Genomic DNA, 19,818 nt, shown 5'->3' with positions numbered 1-19,818 from the left:
CGCTTGATGTGCGGGGGGCATGGTATCTGCGCTTGATGTGCGGGGGGCATGGTATCTGCGCTTGATGTGCGGGGGGCATGGTATCTGCGCTTGATGTGCGGGGGGCATGGTATCTGCGCTTGATGTGCGGGGGGCATGGTATCTGCGCTTGATGTGCGGGGGGCATGGTATCTGCGCTTGATGTGCGGGGGGCATGGTATCTGCGCTTGATGTGCGGGGGCATGGTATCTGCGCTTGATGTGCGGGGGGCATGGTATCTGCGCTTGATGTGCGGGGGGCATGGTATCTGCGCTTGATGTGCGGGGGACATGGTATCTGCCTTTGATGTGCGGGGGACGTGGTATCTGCCTTTGATGTGCGGGGGACGTGGTATCTGCCTTTGATGTGCGGGGGACGTGGTATCTGCGCTTGATGTGCGGGGGGCGTGGTATCTGCGCTTGATGTGCGGGGGGGGGGCATGGTATCTGCGCTTGATGTGCGGGGGGCATGGTATCTGCGCTTGATCTGCGGGGACGTGGTATCTGCGTTTGAAGTGTGGGGGACAAGGTACCTGCGTTTGATGTGCGGGGGACATGGTATCTGTGTCTGATGTGCGGGGACGTGGTATCTGTGTCTGATGTGTAGGGGACGTGGTATCTGCGTTTGATGTGCGGGGGACATGGTATCTGCGCTTGATGTGCGGGGGGCATGGTATCTGCGCTTGATGTGCGGGGGGCATGGTATCTGCGCTTGATGTGCGGGGGGCATGGTATCTACGTTTGATTACACAGTTACACATCTGTTTGATGAGTGGGAAATACGTTATCTGCGTTTTATCGGGTGGGGGGGCGCCACAGGTTTTTTCGCCTGGAGTGACAAAATGGCTAGAGGTGCCCCTGGTGGGATGATATAGGTGTGTTTTATTTCCTATATAGGCTATCATTCATAAAGGAGCTGTCGGTAAGGGGAATCAATGCGGGAAAACACCGCTGCCGGTGTTTGACTTCTGGGTGGGCATTCATAAAAAAGTATCCATGTGTGGTAGCAGTGCGGAGATTCCCCGAACTAGGCTGGCGGTAGGCAGGCGGTAGGCTTGCGGAGACACGGAAGCTGCAGAGTTGATACATTTCTCCGTTTTCTGCTCTGCTGCAGCTGCCTGGGAGGTCTGTGTGTCTCCATTCACTTACATTGGTATCGCCACATCAGAGGGAGCGGTACCTCCCGACCTCACACCGCTTGCGGTGATCTTCATGAATTAACATTTTGCTACATTTGTTCCGAAAATCACCGCACAAGGCGGTGATTTATCACTCTGCTCGGTAGTGTCATTTTTTTCATGCGGAAAGAGCCTTTATGAATGCTGACTTTGCTACGTGTGCGGTAAAGTCAGCTGTTTTAAGCATTTCTGCATGCTGAAATGCTTTATGAATGATAGCCATAATGTTTGACATGAGCACTGTGAATTTGTATGTTGTCTGCAACTTGACAAAGGCCATGTTATGGCCGAAACAGCAGTCTGTCGTTGCGATTGGATGACAGAATAAAGTAATTGAGTTATAATACTCTCCTTGTGGTGCCGGTCATTGAAGATATCCATTTTTGTGACCCCTTGGTACTGGGGTGGGACCGTGGCACACTTTATTTTTTGGAAGCCAGCATTGGTGCTCCTGGGTCTGTGTTTTTCCAATACAATTAAAGGTGAACTGTAAAATATGGAGGCTGCCATATTTATTACCTTTTAAGCAATACCAGTTGCCTAGCAGTCCTGCTGATCTATTTGGCTAAAATAGTGGCTGAATCACACCAGAAACAAGCATGAAAGTTATCTTGTCATATCTGTCAAAATTGTCAGAAAAACCTGATCTGCTGCATGCTTGTTCAGGGTCTATGGCTGAAAGTATTAGAGGCAGAGGATCGGCAGGATAGCCAGATAACTGGTAAAGCTTAAATGGAAATAAATATGGCAGCCTCAATACACATCTCTCTGCTGTTCTCCTTTAACCACTTGAGCCTAACTGGAAAACGCCGCCGGCCGTTAGCCCAGCAATCAATGAAAGGGATTATATTTCCCTTTCATTGATCGGACCCCCCCCGGAGAAAAGCCGACAGCGTCACTTCATACGCTGCGGCTTTTCTGAGCTAAAAAAGTTCCTTGTCTTCTTTCTTCTTCCTCGGAGCGAGATCGATCGCTCCCAAGACTTTTTGACTGCATAACAGTCAACAAGTCCTGTTTGACCTAGCATAACACCTAAAGCTCCTCATTCACTAGGCTGACCCAAAGCCTTACCCATCTGCCTTGCTCATCAGCTTTATGTTCCACAATTGTTGCTTGCGTAGCCTTATTGACCAGTATCGACACACCCCAGCTGCTGATCCATGAATTTGCCACATCCCAACTTTTGTGCATGAATTGGAAATGTTCCTAAAGCTGGCCACTAATGGTCCAATTTCTAGCGAAAAATCGTTCGAGCGATCAGAAATTTTGATCGGATTGGTTGTAAATAATCTCCATTGGTGGACACAATCGATTATGAACGAGTGAAAAAAATGTCGCCCGAATGAATTTTCATCGAACGAAAATTTGGATTTTCTTGGTGGTCGTGATAGATAGGAAGCAATGATTGGTTAGTTGATGGTGTAGTGAACGATTTTTCGTCCGATCAGAATTTCTGATCGCTCGAACGATTTTTCGCTAGAAATTGGACCGTTAGTGGCCAGCTTTACTCAGGTGCTTGTCCTGCAGTGGAGCCTCATCCATCTTTTTTTTTTTTTTTTTTCCTGGTGGTGCAGCACCAAAAACCTTTTTCCTAGAGCTTATGAGCCCTTCAACATTCCATGTACAAAATTTTAATTTAATTCCATTTCAACACCTACTTTAACATAAAACTGCCAGAGAAAGTGACTCCCTGCTAGGCCTAAATGGTTTTAGGAAAAATAAATTGAATTGAGCGACTTCTGTCTGAAATCACGATTTCGATTCAAATGAAGCTCTGTGCCTGTTTGTTTCCCCTCTGTGCCTCTCTGTCCCCCTGTCTTTGTGCAACGTCTGCCTCTTTGTGCCCCTTTATCTCTGTGTCCCCTCTGGGTCTCTCTCTTGCCCGCGTTATGTCTCCACTGTGCCTGCTCTGTCTGATCCCCAAGCTGCAGCAGTACTGGACATACCTTCCATCGATGGGCATCTATCCATGTCACCTGCAGGCTCTAATGCACGGCATACTTCCTGTATGTCATGTGATGTACAGGAACCAGGAAGTATGCTGTGCACAAGAGCCGCAGACGACGATAGAGGACAGACCGCATTGGGCTCGTGTGAAAGGTATGTCCACAACACTGCCGATGCTGCGGGATTTCCGTTTAAATTCAATTTATTCTTCAGGCCTATTCCCTGCTGAAACCTCTCCTCTTGACTGCTCCAAACTGCAAGAAAACAATATTCTAAATGGGCTACTAGTCAATGTGACCTGTAACCTTGGGTCATGTCATCTTAGTCCACATCTCTCGCTCACCCTGGAGAGGCTTGTAGAATTGCTGCAACATCCTGTCCAAGAAAAAAGTCTCTGCCTTGAAACTTTTTTTTAAACTCTTAGGGAGTATTTATTAAATAGCCTTAAACGATGCCCTTCAGTCTGCTACGAGAAAATGAGCAAGATTACTGAGAGCCCAATATAGTGCATGTACTAGATTGATGTGGGTAATGAGGTAAGTATGAAAAGTTATATTCACAAACATGGGTTACCACTTAGGCAACTAGTGTAGATGCAGGGGGGGGGGAGATTAGACCTGTGCCCACTCAAGATTAAGAAGTCACTGTATAGATCTGGAAACAAGGTGCTAGCACAATTCCACCATGGGTGGACTCTAACAATGTGGAAATTAACAGAGGCGGCAAAAGAATAAGAGTAGTTAAAACTTAAAGAAAACCTGTAACGAGAAAAACCTCCCCTGGGGCTACTCACCTTGGGTGGGGGAAGCCTCTGGATCCTATTGAGGCTTCCCCTGTCCTCCTTGGTCCCACAGCGGCTGAGAAAATCCTCAGGGAATGGCGGGAATGTAAATATTTACGTCCCGGGTGCCAGCGCAGGTGCAGTATCTGCTCTCCGCCTCGGAGATAGGCGGAAGTAGCCGATCACTGTCTGGCCGCTCTACTGCGCAGGCGCAAGTCTCCTGTGTAGTAGAGTGGACCCGACGGAGATCGGCTATTTTCACCTATCTCCCTGTGGAGAGCTGCAAAACAGCACCCCAGCTGGAGCCAGGAAAGGTAAATAAATCAGCACTTGTCAGGCTTGTCGAGGGAGGATTCCGGGACACTTCGGGGGAGCCAGCGCTGGATTGCCTGCAGCTACAGGAGTGGGGGAAGACTCATTGGGATCCTGAGGCTTCCCCCTACCGAGGTGAGTATCCCTCTGGATGTTTTTTCGTTGCAGGGTCTCTTTAAAAAAAAAATACGGGGAAGGCAGTGGTGGACTAAATCTCCTTCAAGTAGACACAACAAAAACAGGTAGTCTGCTGCTTCTGCTGTTGATATGCTCACAATATGGCCATTTAATCTGATGAATCCTAAGTATTTAATAATCACAACTACTGCCTCTGTGTGTTTGTGCTTTATGGGGGGCCCACCCTGTAGACTCTTTCTATTTTACAGGGCTCAGCTGCACCCGGTGCCTGCAGTAGAAGTTTTGCACTGAGCTTCTGTAGCATTGATGCAGAGTGTTTCAGGCAGACCCAGTTAAAGTAAATTACTGCGACTTGATCTTTGTCCGGATCCTGTTACTTGCTGCGCATCATGGGACACTTACAGAATCTGTACAAAATACCGTATTGGTATTTAGGGACACAATTAATACAGTATGAATGTATAACAAATTCCAAGACACAAAAAACTATGCAGCCACGGCCATCTTCAGTTGAGAAGCTAAGGACAACCTGAGGGTTCGGGTCAGGAGCACCCCCCCCACCCCCTCTCCCCGAGCCTGGGCATTGAATCAAAAATGTTGTGGCATGAAAGGAGGGATGTGAATGGCGTCCCCTAAGGATCATAAAACAGAATAGGTCCTTTAAGATTGCATTAGTGGGCACCTTAATGCCTGTTAAACACTATGCAATTTCCCATCTGATCTACGGGTTAAATCGATAATTTCCAACAGGTGCAATCAGGTTTCTGATCATATTTGTGCAGAAGAGATCAGCAAATCGAGTACAAGAAAAGCATCCATGACACACCAAAAATACTATTCATCCAGCTCCATGTACAAAATAATAATCTTTATGAACCTTTTGGGGACAGACGTAGGTTGAATCTAAGTCCAGCAGGTGGTGCTGCCGCCCTGACTGGACGTTGATTTAACGTCTGCGCTAACGAACCGTCCCGACGCGACCGTGCACACCGGAGAGGGGAGATTAAGCTGTCATATGACAGCTGACATCTCCCCTCAGTGATCAGCAGCCATCGCGTATGGCTGCTGATCACGTGATCACTACGATCGTCCGTGGATCATAGTGATCACTTTGACAGCTGCGGCGGTAGGGGGAAAGAAGAGGATCCACTCGCCTCCCTACCGTTCCCGTGACAATCGGCGCTCCCCACTGCTGTGGCCGACATCTCTGCTCCTTCTGACGTCAGTGCCGGGTCCCGACTTGATGATGTCATCAAGCTGCAACCCGGGACTAAGCGGCAGTAGGAGCAGAGATGCGGGCCGCAGCAGAGGGTTTCGCTGTGGCTCGTCGCTGGAGCCTGAAAGGTGAGTGAAAGCAGCAGCTGAACAGGGACACCTGGCCACACGGGGACACAGCCCAGCAAGACCCTGCAGGGTTCTGGCTGCCCTAACCCCCCCCCCAAAATGCGCCCCCCACCTTTTCAACAAAAACGCCTGGACCTTGGGGGGGGGGGGGGGGGGGGGGGGTGTGGCGGCATAGCATAGTTGCCCCAGTATAGGGAGTTTAGTTGTCCCAGTATAGCTAGTATAGTGTCCCAGTATAGCTAGTATAGTGCCCCAGTATAGCTAGTATAGTGTCCCAGTATAGCTAGTATAGTGTCCCAGTATAGCTAGTATAGTGTCCCAGTATAGCTAGTATAGTGCCCTGGTATAGTGCCCCAGTATAGCTAGTATAGTGCCCCAGTATAGCTAGTATAGTGCCCCAGTATAGCTAGTATAGTGCCCCAGTATAGCTAGTATAGTACCCCAGTATAGCTAGTATAGTGCCCCAGTATAGCTAGTATAGTGCCCCAGTATAGCTAGTATAGTGCCCCAGTATAGTGCCCAGTATAGCTAGTATAGTGCCCCAGTATAGCTAGTATAGTGCCCCACTATAGCTAGTATAGTGCCCAGTATAGCTAGTATAGTGCCCAGTATAGCTAGTATAGTGCCCCAGTATAGCTAGTATAGTGCCCCAGTATAGCTAGTATAGTGCCCCAGTATAGTGCCCCAGTATAGCTAGTATAGTGCACTAGTATAGTGCCCAGTATAGCTAGTATAGTGCCCCAGTATAGCTAGTATAGTGCCCCAGTATAGTGCCCAGTATAGCTAGTATAGTGCCCCAGTATAGCTAGTATAGTGCTCCAGTATAGTGCCCCAGTATAGTGCCCCAGTATAGCTAGTATAGTGCACTAGTATAGTGCCCAGTATAGCTAGTATAGTGCCCCAGTATAGTGCCCCAGTATAGCTAGTATAGTGCCCCAGTATAGTGCCCAGTATAGCTAGTATAGTGCCCCAGTATAGTGCCCAGTATAGCTAGTATAGTGCCCCAGTATAGTGCCCAGTATAGCTAGTATAGTGCCCCAGTATAGTGCCCAGTATAGCTAGTATAGTGCCCAGTATAGCTAGTATAGTGCCCAGTATAGCTAGTATAGTGCCCCAGTATAGCTAGTATAGTGCCCCAGTATAGTGCCCAGTATAGCTAGTATAGTGCCCCAGTATAGCTAGTATAGTGCTCCAGTATAGTGCCCCAGTATAGTGCCCCAGTATAGCTAGTATAGTGCACTAGTATAGTGCCCAGTATAGCTAGTATAGTGCCCCAGTATAGTGCCCCAGTATAGCTAGTATAGTGCCCCAGTATAGTGCCCAGTATAGCTAGTATAGTGCCCCAGTATAGTGCCCAGTATAGCTAGTATAGTGCCCCAGTATAGTGCCCAGTATAGCTAGTATAGTGCCCCAGTATAGTGCCCAGTATAGCTAGTATAGTGCCCAGTATAGCTAGTATAGTGCCCAGTATAGCTAGTATAGTGCCCCAGTATAGCTAGTATAGTGCCCCAGTATAGTGCCCCAGTATAGCTAGTATAGTGCCCCAGTATAGCTAGTATAGTGCCCCAGTATAGCTAGTATAGTGCCCCAGTATAGTGCCCCAGTATAGCTAGTATAGTGCCCCAGTATAGTGCCTAGTATAGTGCCCCAATATAGTGCCCAGTATAGCTAGTATAGTGCCCCAGTATAGCTAGTATAGTGCCCCAGTATAGCTAGTATAGTGCCCCAGTATAGCTAGTATAGTGCCCCAGTATAGCTAGTATAGTGCCCCAGTATAAGTGCCCCCAGTATAGCTAGTATAGTGCCCCAGTATAGCTAGTATAGTGCCCCAGTATAGTGCCCAGTATAGCTAGTATAGTGCCCCAGTATAGCTAGTATAGTGCCCCAGTATAGCTAGTATAGTGCGCTAGTATAGTGCCCCAGTATAGTGCCCCAGTATAGCTAGTATAGTGCCCCAGTATAGCTAGTATAGTATGTTAGTATAGTGCCCCAGTATAGCTAGTATAGTACGTTAGTATAGTGCCCCAGTATAGCTAGTATAGTACGTTAGTATAGTGCCCCAGTATAGCTAGTATAGTACGTTAGTATAGTGCCCCAGTATAGCTAGTATAGTGCGCTAGTATAGTGCCCAGTATAGCTAGTATAGTGCCTCAGTATAGCTAGTATAGTGCCCCAGTATAGGGCCAAGTATAGGTAGTATAGTGCCCCCAGTATAGCTAGTATAGTGCCCCCAGTATAGCTAGTATAGTGTCCCAGTATAGCTAGTATAGTGCCCCACTATAGCTAGTATAGTGCCCAGTATAGTGTCCCAATATAGCTAGTATAGTGCCCCAGTATAGCTAGTATAGTGCCCCAGTATAGCTAGTATAGTGCCCCAGTATAGCTCAGTATAGTGCCCCAGTATAGCTAGTATAGTGCCCCAGTATAGCTAGTAATATGTGCCCCAGTATAGCTAGTATAGTGCCCTAGTATAGTGCCCCAGTATAGCTAGTATAGTGCCCCAGTATAGCTAGTATAGTGCCCCAGTATAGCTAGTATAGTGCCCCAGTATAAGTGCCCCAGTATAGCTAGTATAGTGCCCCAGTATAGCCAGTATAGTGCCCCAGTATAGCTAGTATAGTGCGCTAGTATAGTGCCCCAGTATAGCTAGTATAGTGCCCTAGTATAGTGCCCCAGTATAGCTAGTATAGTGCCCCAGTATAGCTAGTATAGTGCCCCAGTATAGCTAGTATAGTGCCCCAGTATAGCTAGTATAGTGCCCCAGTATAGGCTAGTATAGTGCCGCCAGTATAGCTAGTATAGTGCCCCAGTATAGCTAGTATAGTGCCCCAGTATAGCTAGTATAGTGCCCCAGTATAGCTAGTATAGTGCCCCAGTATAGCTAGTATAGTGCCCCAGTATAGCTAGTATAGTGCCCCAGTATAGCTAGTATAGTGCGCTAGTATAAGTGCCCAGTATAGCTAGTATAGTGCCCCAGTATAGGGCCCAGTATAGGTAGTATAGTTGCCCCCACTATAGCTAGTATAGTGCCCCAGTATAGTGCCCAGTATAGCTAGTATAGTGCCCCAGTATAGCTAGTATAGTGCCCCAGTATAGTGCCCCAGTATAGCTAGTATAGTGCCCCAGTATAGTGCCCAGTATAGCTAGTATAGTGCCCAGTATAGCTAGTATAGTGCCCAGTATAGCTAGTATAGTGCCCCAGTATAGCTAGTATAGTGCCCCAGTATAGCTAGTATAGTGCCCCAGTATAGCTAGTATAGTGCCCCAGTATAGCTAGTATAGTGCCCCAGTATAGCTAGTATAGTGCCCCAGTATAGCTAGTATAGTGCCCCCAGTATAGCTAGTATAGTGCCCCAGTATAGCTAGTATAGTGCGCTAGTATAGTGCCCCAGTATAGCTAGTATAGTTCCCCAGTATAGCTAGTATAGTTCCCCAGTATAGCTAGTATAGTGCCCCAGTATAGCTAGTATAGTGCCCCGGTATAGCTAGTATAGTGCCCCGGTATAGCTAGTATAGTGCCCAGTATAGCTAGTATAGTGCCCAGTATAGCTAGTATAGTGCACTAGTATAGTGCCCCAGTATAGCTAGTATAGTGCCCCAGTATAGTGCCCCAGTATAGTGCCCCAGTATAGCTAGTATAGTGCGCTAGTATAGTGCCCCAGTATAGCTAGTATAGCGCCCCAGTATAGCTAGTATAGTGCCCCAGTATAGCTAGTATAGTGCCCCAGTATAAGTGCCCCAGTATAGCTAGTATAGTGCCCCAGTATAGTGCCCCAGTATAGCTAGTATAGTGCGCTAGTATAGTGCCCCAGTATAGCTAGTATAGTGCCCCAGTATAGCTAGTATAGTGCCCCAGTGTAGTGCCCAGTATAGCTAGTATAGTGCCCCTGTATAGCTAGTATAGTGCCCCAGTGTAGTGCCCAGTATAGCTAGTATAGTGCCCCAGTATAGCTAGTATAGTGCCCCAGTATAGCTAGTATAGTGCCCCAGTATAGCTAGTATAGTGCGCTAGTATAGTGCCCCAGTATAGCTAGTATAGTGCCCCAGTATAGCTAGTATAGTGCGCTAGTATAGTGCCCCAGTATAGTGCCCCAGTATAGCTGGTAAAGTGCCCAGTATAGGTAGGTACGCCATACGGGACTCGGGGGGGGGGGGGGGGGGGGGGGGCGCGGATCCAGTGGCAGAAGCAGTGCATATGTATGATGCTAATGAGCCGGGCAGCGGAGGGAGGAGAGTCCAGTCCGGAGCGGCGCTTCACACACAGCTTCACCAATCGCTGGATAGCGATGGTATGACGACAGCGGTAGGCGGAGCTGTGCTAGAGCATACAGCTCCACCTACCGCCTCCGTCATTCCATTGCTATCCAGCGATTGGTGAAGCTGTGTGTGAAGCGCCGCTCCGGACTGGACTCTCCTCCCTCCGCTGCCCGGCTCATTAGCATCATACATGTGCACTGCTTCTGCCACTGGATCTGCCCCCCCGAGTCCCGTACGGCGTATCTACCTATAACTGTGTGCCGCTCTGCACTGGACGCGCCTCTCCCGCCCCTGCTCATTTAAAATCGAAAACCGCCAGATACAGACGATCCCCAGATCGTCTTCACAGGAACCGCGGTTTCGGTTTAAAACCGAGAAATCGTGCAGCCCTAGAAAGGAGCCATTAAATCCCGGGACCCGCTGAGTTCCGCTGGGCGTGGCCATGCCCACCGCCGGACCAAGCCGCGTGTCATGACGCACGTACTCAATCCGGCAACGTCGCACCCAAGCCTCACTGTCAGACTAACCCATCCCTGGGAGAGTGCACAATATGGTAATGCTTAAAGTGAACCTTAAGCCAGAAAAAAAGTTTTACTCACCTGGGGCGTCTACCAGCCCCCTGCAGCAGTCCTGTGCCCTCGCAGCCACTCACTAATCCTCTGGTCCCCTGCTGCCAGCTAGTTTCGTTTTTGCCGACAGGCCCGTCAGGACTGGCCATGCGTAGCTTTTTCCGCATTCCCCACTGTAATTAGTGCTATTGCGGGCCGCAACGCGTACTAAAATACGCGTTGCCACATATCTATGCGTTCGTAATGCGGCAACGCGTATTTTTTTACGTGTTGCGGCCCGCAATATCGCTAATTACAGTCGGGAATGCGGAAAAAGCTACGCATGGCCAGTCCTGATGGGCCTGTCGGCAAAAACGAAACTAGCTGGCAGCGGGGGACCAGAGGATTAGTGAGTGGCTTCAAGGGCACAGCACTGCTGCAGGGGGCTGGTAGAAGCCCCAGGTGAGTAAAATTCATTTTTTTTTTCTGGCTTAAGTGTCCCTTTGAAGGAGCATTAGACCAATGAAAAAGTTCATTATAGATATTATTTTAAGAAAAAAAACATAAATATATGCATATGTGAGCAATATTTGAGAGCCATTCAATATTAAATTATTTAAACATGCCGATAAAGAATATCCAAAAAACGGCATAAACCAAAATGTATTTATAAGGACACATTGGCCCCAATTCACTAAGCTTATCTCCTGTCTTTAATAACTCTTCTAGAGTTGTTACCATAGTGATAAGGCATGTAGTATTCAGGAAACATTTTACCTCAGGCAAACCTAAAGTTAACTCTTCTGTCTTTAAGTTAACTCTTCAATCCTTAAAATAACTCCAGAGTTAAAGACAGGTTGTTTATTAACTGCATGTGAAAATAACTACAGAGGAGGTAAATTGACTACAGAGGAGGTAACTTAAGGAATGAAGAGGTAAGATAACTCTCTTTTATGTGGAGGTAAGTTTTCTCTTGCCTTATTATCTCCAGCATGATCTTAGTGAATTGAGGCCATAGTGTGTTTTGGTGACATCTAGTGGAAAGATACATGAATTGCAACACATAAAAACAGGAATTGAATGCATATTCAATCTGGAAATGTACACCAATCGTTCTAAGAGTGAGTGCATGGGGTAAATATAAAATTCAAGAAACAGGTAGAATAACCAACCAGCACATATTGCAACCACACAGGAGCCATATCCTACACCTATGCAGAACCTATTCAAAGACATGGTATCTGTTCCCTAGAGGTAGTAAATATTAAACCACCAAGAATTGAGTGCAATAGCTGTATTAATCCATATGTGATTAATCCAAAGTAAATAATTATACATATATAGAAATCAGTTAAGTATTAGACCTGATGGTCATCAAGGGAAGAGTTTGTGTACAGTCAAATTTAGTATCTGCAAAAAAAAGTTTGTATTTGTGCAAAAAAGTGTGCAGAAAAATGGAAATGCATCCATAAGTCCATCAATAAATGAATAAATAAATATCAGTGATCCAAGGTACTGAAGTGTGGATCAATCTTTAGATAATTGATCCTTTATTCCAACCATAGTGCATTTTCATCTGGTGGAGGTATCCATTAGGTGAGAAGGACTCTTAACATCCATCCATTGATTGTGGTGCATACATATCCATGATAAACAATGTGAATCACTAAAAAATATATGAAAAAACAGTTAAGAAAAATACATAAATGAATAAATAATCACACATCAGCAACAGTCTATGTGACCATTACAAATATTACAACTCGTGCCAACGAATACAAGGTGACAGACCCTGCACTACTCACCTATGCAGGAGTCAGAAATCAAAATTCTATAGTGCACCACAACCTCTCCATTAGTGAACCCTACATCCGTGCCGTGTAAGAATGGTCTGTCCCTGTTACTCCCTCCCAAGGACAGATCCATAAAAATTGAATTGTGACCACACCAAACGCCTCACATGGTCTGTGTCCATCCCTATTACTCACATCCGGGGAGGAGACTAATTATACCTCAAAGAATTCCCCCATGCCAAAAAAATAAATAAAAATGATGTATGTTATACATGTACTTACAATAAGCCATTCACTCCACAAGACTGAAATCAGATCATTCAATAAGTCACAGATGTCCAATGGGCTTCAAGACACACAAAGCAAGGTACATCAAGGTACTTTGATTGCAGAAACATTGCTCAGTAGTCAGATTGGCCCGGGGAGAGCAGGAGGATGGTAAAACTATCTCGGTATTGGAAACACATGCCCTTAAAGCTAATGGGAACCCACCTTTAAAAAAAAAAAAGAAAAGTCAGATACTCAAGGAGAGGGAAGGCTCGGTCCTAATGAGCCTCCTCTCCCGTAGCCCGGTCCTGCTTAGGATTCCCCGTAGCAGTGTTCGACCGTTTTGGTCAAATACTGCCACTTTCGCCACCGATGGGAGGTTTCGGAAGTCTTCGGGAGCACTCGGGCTCTCGAAGACGGACCGCTCCATAGTACGCATGCGCGAGCGCCCTCTATGACGCACTCGCGTGTGTCTATGACGTACTCGCACGTGCACAGTATGGAGCCGCCGGCCTTCGGGAGCCCGAAGACTTCCGAAGTCTCCGCGGCGGTGGATTTGACCGGAGGATCCACCGGGCACCGGAAGAGAAGAGGGTAGGCTCATTAGGACTCAGAGCCTTCCCTCTCCTTAGGTGAGTATCTGACTTTTTTTTTTTTTTTTAAAGATGGGGTTACATTAGCTTTAATAGACATGGTGGTCCGTTACAAGGATGATTTTGTGGTCTTGAAACAATTAAGACCAACATTGGGGGGAGGGATGTCGGTAATGGGCTGCTCCACACTTCAGTATCTTAAAGAGGAACTGTAAGCAGAAAAAAACAACAAAAAAAAACGGACTCCTAGAGGGTGATGAGACGAACCATTTTTACTCCTGGCAGAGTAACGTTTTTTTTTTCTTCCTTCCAGCAGTTGTAACTGTTATACTAGGCTGTAACCACTTTTTCTTTAACTGACTGATGTCATCTGAAGGCGCCCAATGTATGTGTGGAAGAAGTTCAGAACTAGCTGAAGGAGGCTAAAATTTGTTTGTTTATATATACAAACAAAATTGAATGGTTGTTGTAAAGCAGTTTTAGTAAGTAAAAGGGTAAATGTATGGAAAAAAGGGTGATTTATTGTAATGGGCTGGGCCCTTTTCCACCGGCTGTGATTTTGACTGATTGTGAGAGCACCACGATTTACATATAAATCGCAGTGCTCATTTCCCACTAGTGCTCCCATTTTTTTCCCAGAATGCAATTGTCGACTTGCGTGATTCTCATTGCAATCGTGCTCCAATCCCAACAGTGCAAATGAGGCAAGTGGATAAAGCAGCATGTGCAGTCACAAATGCAGCGCAGTTGCGATCGCGTTTGTAATGGAAAAGGGCCCATAGAGGAGAAAGCAAAATGAAAGCAGATCAGGTCTGTTTCTACACAGTTAGTATCAAGTTTCAGCATAGCGTCAAAGTGCTCATACACTTATGATTTTCTCATTGGCAGTATTTTCTGGTGGTCTAGTCGTTCCCCTTCAAAGTCTTCCCTTGCAGTCTAGTGGTCCCCTATCCTTTACTAGAGTATTACCTCAAACCCTGGTTTTCTCTCAGTATTCCTCCAGTCAGCCTGTGCCCACGCTGTCAGTCTGCGATCCTCTCGTCAGCTGTATCGGCCTCCAATAAACTGTATGCATGGCCCCAGGCCAGGCGCCACATCGCGTTCCTGTGCACGGCAGCGTTCTGCACATGCGCAGTACAGAACACATGTGCAGTACTGAAAAATCATTACTATCAGAATGCATGCAGCCCAGGGCCAAGCATGTGTAGTACCTCGTGACCGGCCACAACTAACCAACTTTGAGAAGGGTCACTGATGCTGACTGGAGGGTCGTGGAAGGACAGCCCGGGCACAGGATGACTTCAGGGTGCTGCAAGAAGCCCCATAAAAATATTAAACTGCGTTTTGTTTTTGACTTAAAGGGAACCTGAAGCGAGTAAAATTATTTAAAATCAACACATGCGTAGCTGCAAATTAATATTACATACTTATCTCACTATCAGTTCCTCTCAGAAGCTCACCATTTTCTTCTTACAGTGATCCCTTCCAGTTCTGACAATATTTTGTCAGAACTGAAATAAACCAGTTGCTGTCAGTTATATATCAGCAGCTGTCAGTTACTACTGAATGTGCAAGGTAATGTCCATGTTTCCCTATGGCTCAAGTGGGTGATATTACAATTTAACAGTGTGCTGACCAGGAAGCTGTTAGGGGGTAATGGCCATTTTCAAAATTAAGGACGAATTCCATTGATCACAGTGGACGAATGGGATGCAGGAGAGGAGAAAGAGATAGAGGTGTAGACTACACAGGAGGCAAGTATGACCTGTGTATGGTTATTTTGACGTTTTATTTTCATTTCAGGTTCTCTTTAAAGTGTACCAGTGACGAGTAAGTATAAAAGATTTATACATACATGGGGCTTCCTCCAGCATCCCCCCCCCCCATCTTCCTCCGCCTTCTTGTTTTTCCATTAACAGTCCTGCTAGCTCAGTGAGTCGGGGCGCACTGCGCATGCGAACAAGAAGGCAGAGGAAGATGGCATGGAAGTGATCAGTGCAGAGGGGCTAGAGGAAGCCCCAGGTATGTATAAATCTTTTATACTTACTGGCTTTACAGTGTACCTGAGACGATAGTCGTGTTAGGCTTTATACTTACCTGGGGCTTCCTCCAGCCCCCTTGAGGCCGCTCAGTCCATCACCTTCTCCCCTGGGCCACTCCTGGACAGCTCAGTACTCAGCTGAGTTGTGCTTCACTGCGCATGTGTGGACCGGCCGTGCTCCCCCATGGCAGACAGCGATTGCTTCTGGGTACGGGAGTGCGACGAGGGAGCAAGTGCTGGTAAAACGGGGGACAGGAGTGGCCAGGTGAGATGGCGAGGGATGAAGTGGCCTCAACAAGGCAGGAGAAAGCCCCAGATAAGTATAAAACAGGCTTCCTTAAAGCTTCCCGTTAACCCCCGGTAGTATGGTCGCCCCCATACCTTTTAGCTGTATTCCCATGAACCCTCCCCCTCTGCATGTGTGGTCGCAGTATATAATATATATATATATATATATATATATATATATACACCCATTACACCTAGGGAGCATTATTTGACCACTGGAGCTCCCCCCTCTCTACATGACCATCATGTACCTGCAAGCCCCCCTCCCCCCCTGAAGGTTGCAGCATCTCTCTCCCTCCTTCTTGCAAAACGCAGGCTATACTCCCTGTATACCTTGTCCAGTGTTGTGTCGCTCCCCTCTGCAGCACAGTACACAGTTCAGTACACTGAGCTGCTCTGATGACAGCTGAAGAATTGAGCAGAGGGAAGCGACGCACAACACTGGGCAAGGTATACAGTGTATATATTACACTCTGCTAGCAGGAGGGGCAAGGTGATGCAGCCTTCAGGGAGAGGCTGGGAGATGAGAAGACTAGAGGAATTCCTGCTGACCACCGGAGCACGAAGAGAGATTCTTGGAGAAGTGAGAGCCACACTCACGGGCAGCTCCTGCTATCTCTGTGCACTTCTCCCTGTGTGTGCACGAGGTGTCCTGCAGAGATGACGTGAACTTTTTTTTTTTTTTCTTTTCACAACTGTTACTTCCCAGATGGCTGTTCGTCCCAGGCTCAATTAATATGCAGCCGCGGACTAACTTTATTAGGTGGGCGGGGCTTATGCCTTAACACTCTATTTAATGTGTTTTTTGGCTTCTTCCTGGAAAGACTTGGTTTTCCCCCATAAAGTGGATGTCAGCTTCATGCTGGCGATGAGTTGAATATGTGGTTACAGTTCCTCTTTAAATCACTGATATTTATTTATTTTATTTATTGATGGACTTATGGATGCATTTCCGTTTTTTTGCCTTTTGCACTTTTCTGCAATTTTTTTTTGCTTTTTTGCACAAATAAAACTTTTTTTGCACATACCAAATTTGACTGTACACAAACTCTTACCTTGATAACCATCAAGTCTAATACTTGATTGATTTCTATAGATGTATAATTATTTCCGTTGGATTAATCACGTATGGATTAATACAGCTATTGCACTGTCACCACTTGGTGGTTTAATATTTACTACCTCTAGGGAACACATACCATGTCTTTAAAGCGGTTCTGCATAGGTGTTTTTTTTTAAAGTCTCTTTATTCGTTTTCTGAACATAGAAAAACAAAATAGAACATAACCCCCAATCATTGACAGTGGATACAGAATACAACTGTGGTTCCACCAATCTGGTGTATCTGATCATGTGTGCTAAATGCCCCAATGTTATGTACGTGGGAGAAACTGGACAAACTCTGTGCAAACGTATGAATGGACACAGGCACACTATTAAAGATACCAAATCTGGGCTCCCAGTTGCTACACACTTTCGGTCCAACGGACACAGCATGGATGATCTTCGTGTCAAAGCCCTGAAGGGTGGCTTCAAAACGTCAAATGATCGATTAATAGCAGAAACAAAATTTATAAATTATTTCAAAGCTGTGCAGAAGGGTTTGAATAAGGACAACAACTTTCTATATTGGTATGAGACTGATGACATTTGAACTTTTCTCAGCCATTCTAGCTGAACTTGTGAACTAAGAATTTACGATACCTCTGTGTCAGTCCAACTCCCAGGTATGTGAGCAGGGAGTAAACAAGGATTCTTATCTTGGCTTACAACCTCTAACCCCAGGTCGATGGTCTGTGTCTGTACCACCAGTTTGCAAACTAACAGGATATAAGCCAGACGAAGGCTGCAAGGCCGAAAACTTGCTTATTTTATTCATTTTTAGTTAGCCAATAAATGGTATCATCCTGATTTAAAACTTCTTGATAATACAACTGTACAGATTATATAGCTGCATGTACAAACTGCTAGACACAATTATACATATATGAGTAGTTCTAAACAATTCTGACAAGAATCCATGAAGAAAGCTGGAATGTTTTAGGCAGTCAGATACACGAAGACGTTGGAGACATAGGGACATTAGCAGGGTGGTTCCAGCATACTAAAGGAATTTACAAAGTGTCTAGAATATGTGGATTGATATCTAAATTGTCAACTGCGGACTCTGAGGTATCCAGCCATATCTTCCATACTTTTTCAAATTAAGCTAAGGACCTCTTAGCAATCCATGTTAGTTTATATAGAGGAAGGGCATTATTGATTAATTTCTTCCATAGACTTCCATAGACTAGTGGAGGGAGCTGAGGTTTGTTTCCATTCAAGAGCAATAGTTTTCCTGGCATAAAATAACAGTAATCTGACCAGTATTGTCTTATGCTTGCTCTGAGGCCAATCCTCTACCATAACTAGCAGATAAGCTTTATGTGAGAGAACCATGGGAAGTTCTAGAACATCTCTCATAAAGGATGTTACTTCATGCCAGAAAATTTATAGTACACTACAATCCCAGGTCATGTAACGGAAGGTGCCAGGGCTATGCCCGCATCTCCAACATATATCACTAGCTCCACTAGAAAATTTAGAAATTTTAACTGGAGTAAAATATATCTGATGAAACCAGCGTAACTGAATGAGCATATGACTGTCTTCATATGATTCAGTAAAAATCCGACCACTCTTCCTGCGTTATTTCTTCTCCCCAATCCTCCCACAATGCCCTGGATTTACTCAGACGGAGCGAATACCATATTTTTCGGACTATAAGACGCTCCGGACTATAAGACACACCTAGGTTTAGAGGGCAAAAATCAGGGAAAAAATAATTATAGTAAACCTGGTGCGTCTTTGGTGCAGGGGCATCTTATGGACCTTTTGCCCCCAAAACTGTTTCTAACTAAGCTACACTGACTGCCCAGCTACACTAACACCTGCTGCTCCAGTAACTACCCAACATTAACCATTGTTGCCCCACCAGCTACATTAACTACTCTACACTTACTCCTGTTGCCCCACTAACTACATTAAACTAACCCCTGCTGCCCCCCACAACCTACACTAAGCTACAATGCCCACACTATCTACACTAACCTACAATGCCCCCACTACCTACAATAAGCTTCAACGCCCCTACTACATACACTAATCTACAAATGCATGTTTCTTGCTTACCAAATTTAGAGGAGAGGCGTGCTGCTGGGCTACTGGGGATGTTGATCCTGGGCTACTGGGGATGTTGATCCTGGGCTACTGGGGATGTTGACTTGGGTCCCCTGCAGTCAGGTCCAGAGAGTGGCAGGGTCCTGTTAGTGCTATCCTGGCATCTGTGGCAAGTATGTCTACTGGAGCAGGAACCACTGCAAGAACTGGAGTCACGTGGGCAGTTTCAGCTGATCGCCCACGTGACTCAGAGCCAGCGATGTCGTCCGTCGCCGCCGATGTCCCTTGGGTGACGTTAGAGAAGTAGGGACATCGCTGGTACCAGATGCCTGTCGGAGCTGCTGCAATAACCAGAGTCACGTGGGTAGCTCCAGCTGATGGCCCACATGACTCAGAGCCAGCAATGTCCTCCGCCGCTGATGTCCTCTGTTGTTCGGGTGGTTTAGATAAGCAGGGACAACGCTGGTACCAGAAGCCTGTCGGAGCTGCTGCAAGACCAGAGTCACATAGACAGCTCCACTTGATCCAGCGATGTCCTCCGCCGCCGATGTATTGTCCTCCTTCCAGAGCTACTACAAGATCCCGGAAATGGCCGCGCGCATGCACACGGACATACAAGCCGGAAGAAGTAAGAAGATGGAGGACCCGGGGGTGCTCAGGATGAACGGGTGAGGGCTTCCACTCCACATTTATCTCTGCTGTTACCTCGTGGGGACCACCAGCATAGATGGGAGCAGGAGTTGCTAATGCGGCAGAAGTATGAGTTACGGGCAGCGGCGGGGACCACCAGCATAGATGGGAGACATCGGGTTGCTAGTGCGGGAGTCATGGATTGCTAGCAGCGGCAGAGAACACCGGCCTGGAAGAAGGGCGGGCATTACTTTCGTGGACCCTTGTGTAGCATTTGCACTATAAGATGCACCTACTTTTCCCCACCACTTTTGAGGGAGAAAAAGTGCGTCTTATAGTCCGAAAAATACGGTACTTATGAGTAATAAGATTAGAGTAAAATTTTAGAAATGAGTCCAGCATCATCTTTGGCTAACAGTCAACTCTCTACAGTACCTGGAGTTAATTGCACTTTTAAAGATTTGAATTGGGATAGAGCAGCATGCCTAATTTGAAAGTACCTAAATTTGGAGTGTCTAGGCAAAT

At 46.4% G+C, this 19,818-nt stretch overlaps 1 protein-coding gene across 3 annotated transcripts in view; it reads left to right on the top strand.

The window, feature by feature from the left end:
* The window catches only part of LOC137506633 (transcription initiation factor TFIID subunit 3-like), a 401,567-nt gene that overhangs the window by 22,412 nt on the left and 359,337 nt on the right, over positions 1 to 19,818 (top strand). Inside the window, exon 1 of one of the 3 annotated variants that reach the window (XM_068233616.1) lies at positions 13,546 to 13,657. The exons of the other annotated variants lie outside the window; for them this stretch is intronic. The gene's annotated coding sequence lies outside the window, so the exon portion shown is untranslated. Of the gene's footprint in view, positions 1 to 13,545; positions 13,658 to 19,818 lie in introns of those variants that run through there. 3 annotated transcript variants of the gene reach the window in all.

Source organism: Hyperolius riggenbachi, chromosome 1, assembly GCF_040937935.1.
Source record: "Hyperolius riggenbachi isolate aHypRig1 chromosome 1, aHypRig1.pri, whole genome shotgun sequence".
In the NCBI taxonomy this organism is placed as follows: Eukaryota; Metazoa; Chordata; class Amphibia; order Anura; family Hyperoliidae; genus Hyperolius; species Hyperolius riggenbachi.
Note: the sequence above shows the minus strand (reverse complement) of the source record. Positions and strands in the feature narration are given on the sequence as shown.